Source organism: Microtus ochrogaster, chromosome 6, assembly GCF_000317375.1.
Source record: "Microtus ochrogaster isolate Prairie Vole_2 chromosome 6, MicOch1.0, whole genome shotgun sequence".
Lineage (NCBI taxonomy): Eukaryota > Metazoa > Chordata > Mammalia > Rodentia > Cricetidae > Microtus > Microtus ochrogaster.
Window position 1 is genome coordinate 84740823 of NC_022013.1, and position 5990 is coordinate 84746812.

At 44.2% G+C, this 5990-nt stretch overlaps 1 pseudogene; it reads left to right on the plus strand.

Annotated features, from left to right (window-relative positions):
• The first annotated feature begins 875 nt into the window (after positions 1-875).
• Positions 876-1579, plus strand: LOC101983215 (annotated as a pseudogene).
• Positions 1580-5990: the final 4411 nt, after the last annotated feature.

Genomic DNA, 5990 nt, shown 5'->3' on the forward strand with positions numbered 1-5990 from the left:
ACCAGAAAAGCTGAGACAGCTAAAGGTCCTTGAGCACCGGACGGCGGTCATGGAGCGAGTAGGATGCGCATTTCATTCACCTGAAGGAGCAGGTTGATGAGAAGCAAGGGGATCTGGCTGAAGCCAGAGGACTTCAAGCAGGGCTCGCAACAGGCAGTGCATAGGTTTAGGAGGCTGAGTAGCAGACATTCTGGAAGCATCTCTGAAAACTCTATCTATAAGGAGAAACAGAATTTGAAGATCATTGTCAAAGCTAGTCTCTTGGACATAAGTTGTTTATATAGCAATGGCCCTCCCTTTTATGGAGTGGGGGCAGTAATACAGCAGGGCAATAATGGGGGCTCGACTCTTAAAACATGCACTGTAAAGAGGTAAAATGATTGCATTCATATGCTTAAAAGCCTTTATTAAGCTCCTATATGCTTATGGAATAGTAGGTAGTAATACATGATTACCACATGAATGAATAAACAGACCATTATAGGCTAGTGCAGTTGAGGTGGCTGTTAATGTAATGAGGTGTTATGTGTAATTATAGGAATGGTATGTGTGTAAACTTTTAATCATGATGCTAAAGATGGCACTTGGAATTAAGCATGTACTCTTTGATTTTAAGAGTGGCTTTGAAATAGCTGATTTTTTTTGACCTTCAGTTGACCCTTCAATACATGAATCAAGTCAGGAAGTCTGCCTTTTTGATGGACATTTAAAAAATAATGAATGAGTCTAACTGGAGACATATCCTGGTTAGTCCTAGCTACTTAGAAGATGAGACTCGGTGAATTCAAAACCAGCCTGGATAATATGGTAAAACCCTATCTCCAAATAAACAAACAAGGCTTTGCAGACGCCGCTGTCCCCTCTCACCGCTTGCCTCAGCCATGGTCAACCCCAACGTGTTCTTCGACATCGCGGCCAATGGAGAGCCTTTGGGCTGCGTCTCCTTCAAGCTGTTTGCACACAAAGTTCCAAAGACAGCAGAAAACTTTCTCGTGCTCTGAGCACTGGAGAGAAAGGATTTGGATATAAGGGTTCTTCCTTTCACAGGATTATTCCAGGATTCATGTGCCGGGGTGGTGACTTCACATGCCATAATGGCACTGGCGGCAGATCCATCTATGGAGAAAAATTTGAGGATGAGAACTTCATCCTGAAGCATACGGATCCTGGCATCTTGTCCATGGCAAATGCTGGACCAAACACAAACGGTTCCCAGTTTTTTATCTGCACCACCAAGACTGAGTGGCTGGATGGCAAACATGTGGTCTTTGGGAAGGTGAAAGAAGGTATGAACATTGTGGAAGCCATGGAGCGTTTTGGGTCCAGGAATGGCAAGACCAGCAAGAAGATCACCATTTCCGACTGTGGACAACTCTAATTCTTTTGACTTGCGGGCTTCTTACCCATCAGACCATTCCTTCTGTAGCTCAGGAGAGCACCCCAGCCCCATCTGCTCGCAGTACCCTGTAATCTCTGCTCTCTCTGAAGTTCTTTGGGTTCCATATTTTCCTCATTCCCCTTCAAGTCTAGCTGGATTGCGGAGTTAAGTTTACGATTATGAATAAAAACTAAGTAAGAAAAAAAACAAACAAAACATTCTGAACTGAAAGAGCTTCATAGATCCTTTATTTTTTTAAAGATTTACTTATTTAGGTTTTTTGGGCCAGGGTTTTTCTGCCTGTCCTGGAACTCCTCTGTAGACCAGGCTGGCCTTGAACTCATAGAAATCCACCTGCCTCTGCCTCCTGAGTGCTGGGACTAAAGGCATGCACCACCACAGCCTGACAAGATTTGTTTTTATTATTATGTCTGCGTGTGTGTATATGTGTGAGTGTCTGGAGATCGGAGAGGAGCACAGGATGCCCTGGAGCTGGTGTTAAAGCAGTGGGGGCGGGGACCATTCAGTGTGGGTGCTGAGAAATGAACTCGGGATCTCTAGAAGAACAGTAAGCACTCTTAACCACTGAGCTGCCTTTCCAGCCCTCATGATCCTTTGTTTCTTGGAACTATTTGTACTATCTACTGACACAAAACCTGAGTTAGTGGACAGAATGAAAACTTCAAGGCTGAGATCTTCTACGAAGGCCTTATCACTTGAAAGGGAACTAAATTATTACACCCAGTACCCTGTCTTGACGGTTCGAGTAAGATAACTGGCATCAGAGTAAGCAGGGGGGGTCACTGCAAAAACCATGTATATGCTATGTACAGTGTACTATATTATATAACATTCTATATGCATACGATTTCCCCCAAGGCCTCTTCCCTGCTTGAGAAGGAAGTTTTAGGACGGCAGTGTCAACCTCTGGATGTTTCAGACACAGTTCCCTATTTGCTGATATGTTTACAGTTTCTTCGAATGGAAAACAGGAAGTATTACATTCTGTTTCTTACACAATGACATGGCAAAACCTGACAGGAAAAACAAACAATTCTAAGTTAGTTATGAAACTCAGTTTCTTAAATCAGTAACAGCCACAATTTTGGTTCATTTGTTACAGCAAACCAGGGTAGTCTGCAGCACAGTTACCTCTTAATGTGCCGTGTCTGACCTTTCTCTGACTCCACAGCCAGAAATGCACAGCAAGCTGGACCCAGTGGGGTCGCGCTTTCTGTTCCGGCACTCAAGAGGCCAGTACAGGGCGGCCTTTGAGTCTGAAATAAGACTGGACTCCATAGCAAGTACCAGGGCAGCCTGAACTGCACAGCAAGGCTCTGATCTCAAGTGTATGCCACCATGCTCAACTGTAGTTTGATTTGGGACTTTTTTGAGACAAGGTAGGTAGCCCAGGCTTGCTAGAATTTACTGTGAAACCCAGTCTGGCTTTGTCTTTCATGTATTTGTGTGTTTTGTCTTCATGTATGTCTGCACACCCGAAGACGGTATTGCCGGGCAGTGGTGGCGTATGCCTCTAATCCCAGCACTTGAGAGGCAGAGGCAGGTAGATCTCTGTGAGTTCGAGGCCAGCCTGGTCTACAGGGTGAATTCCAGTAAAGCCTAGGTCATTACACAGAGAAACCCTGTCTTGAGGAAACAAAAAACAAAAAGACAAACAAAAAAAGAAGAAGGTATTGGGCCAGGTTGTGGTGGCGCACGCCTTTAATCCCAGCAGCCAGGAGGCAGAGCCAGGTGGATCTTTCTGAGTTCAAGACCAGCCTGGTCTACAAGAGCTAGCTCCAGGACAGTCTCCAAAGCTACAGAGAAACCCTGTCCCGAAAAAAAAAAAAAGAAGAGGATTTTGAATCCCATAGGACAGCAGTTATAGATGATTGTGAGCTGCCATCTGGGTGCTGGGAATTGAACTCAGGACCTTTGGAAGAGTATCAACAGCTCTTAATCACCCAGATATCTTTTGGGCCCCCAGGCTTGTTATGAACTCACAGTAATCCTCCTCCCTTCGTCTACTTAGTATTAGAATTACAAGCCTGTGCTACCAGGCTTAGCTCATAGTCTTTTAATCATGTTATAATGAGCTAATATTTTATATACTTTTTATTTTTATTTTGGTTTTTCGAGACTGGGTTTCTCCATAGCTTTGGAGCCTGTCCTGAAACTTGCTGTGTAGACCAGGCTGGCCTCAAACTCACAGAGATCCGCCTGCCTTTGTCTCCTGGGTGCTGGAATTAAAGGTGTGACCTGCCAACTTTCCCCTCCCCCTAGTTCTTCACAGATTCCCCCCACAGACCCAACTCCATGCCCTTTCTTCCTCTCTTTAGAAAACAAGCAAACAACTAACAAACAAACAAATTAAGTTTAAAAAAAAACCAACTTGAGACAGGGTTTCCCATTGGCCTCTAGCTCACAGAGTAGGCTGAATCCCAGGAATCCTCCTGCCTCCATCTCCCCAGCACTGAGGTTGCAAAGTATACACAACCATGCCTGTCTTTAAAAAGAACAAACAACATGAGTTCTGTGACCACACTCAGGTCCTATGTCTGTGTGGCCACTTTATGGAGTTTATATTTCAGTTTTTTTTTCTTTCTTTATTTCTTTCTTTCTTTTTTTAAATATTTATTTATATTATGTATACAATATTCTGTCTGTGTGTATGTCTGCAAGCCAGAAGAGGGCACCAGACCTCATTACAGATGGTTGTGAGCCACCATGTGGTTGCCGGGAATTGAACTCAGGACCTTTGGAGGAGCAGGCAGTGCTCTTAACCACTGAGCCATCTCTCCAGCCCCCTTTCTTTTTTTTTTTTTTTTGAGACAAGTCCTTATTATATATAGTTCAGGCTAGACTCTAACTTGCAGCGATCCTCCTGTCTCCACCTCTCAAGTGTTTAGATTATAGGCATGTTGATATACTCATCTTATGTTTAGGCTCTTAATTGCTGAGCTATCTCTCCCATTCTTTGCCATAGTTTTATGGCATCTAAGGCACGTTAAGAGAAGCAATAGTAATTATAATTATTCTGTTAGAGTCATAGAAGAATATGACATTAGCACAGGTCATTCACCAAAGTCTGGGGACATATACACATGGTGAATAACACTGCCTTTTGAAAATTAAACACATGAAACCACAGAAGATTAAACAGACAGCGTCACAGATACACTTGACCATCAGTGGCTGTCAAACAAGCAACTGAGAGAGTGGGTGAGTGAGCAACATAAACACCCATCACACTATTGCCAGTGCCCCAAAAACAGTCACAAGAGATACACCTGACTGTGGCTCCACCAGCAAAACCTATCTGTTGTGATGTGCCAATCTCGCCAGCCTGGCGCTCAGAATGACCAAGGCACAGCCGGTACGGCGCAGGAAGTCAGAGGCCTGGAGTTGGCAGTTCACACAGCACAGACTGTTCTCTACTTAGAGGCAACTGTGAGTCATCTGGCTTCCCCGCCCTGAATGAAATCTCCCTTCAGAACAGCCCCCTTCACACTTAGATTTCGTGATCTCCAAGTAATCTTTCATTTACTTGGTTTGCTAAGTGTTTTGTGGAGAAAAAAAAAAAGCCCTGGATTGAGTGAGCATCTAGGGAAGGTAGGAAATAGTGCCAGAATTGCAAATCTGTAGGCTAGATTCCCCCTCCACCCAACAGTGCTGGGGATGGAACCTAAATCTTGTGTGAGCCGCTTACACTCCCAGCCTTGGTTTGTTTTGATTTAGGATCTGATCTCACTATGTAATGGAAGCTGGACTTGAACTCACAATCCTATGGTCTCTGCCTCCAGAGTGCTAGAATCTTTGTGCATCAACTTCTAGGATGCACTAACCACAAGCCAGTGTCCTTGAGACAAGGGAGTTCTGGCAAGCCCTGGAGCCAGAGTTTCAAGCACAATGGTCTGGATTTCATGCCTAGGGCGGTGGATCTCTACAGGGTCCAGCCCAGCCCAGCATGAGATATAGATTAAAACACAGCTAGCTCCTGCAGGCTCCAATGGACAGTTCCAATCCAATGGCTGCGCAGATGTCCCTGGTTAAACTAAATCAGTCACAGAGCAAAACCAAAAGGCATGAATTTGGGAAAGGGATAGGAGGGAGGGGGTAGGGGTGGGCAGGAAACAGAGGGTATTGGGAGAGTGACTAGAATATATACAGGTAGGAAGCTGTTAAAATCCTAACTTAATTTTTTTGAACTTAAGAATAGCCAGGTGTGGTGGCACATACATTTAAATTCAGCACTCTGGAGGCAGAGGCAGGTGGGATCTCTATGAGTTCTAGGATAGCCTGATCTACTGATCTACCTAGTGAATTCCAGGACAATCAGGGCTATGTAAAAAAACAAAAAACAAACAAACAAACAAACAAAAACGGAAAAAGGAAAAAAAATAAAAAATAATTGGATCAGGGAGCCAGACTCATACTATAGTCCTAGCACTTGGGAGGCAAAGTCAGAAAGATTTCTGTAAGTCTGAAGTCAGCTTGGAATATATGTTAAGTAGTAGGCAGCCAGGAATACAGCAGAAAGAAAGGGAAGAAGAAAGGAAGGAAGGAAGGAAGGAAGGAAGGAAGGAAGGAAGGAAGGAAGGGAAGGAAGGAA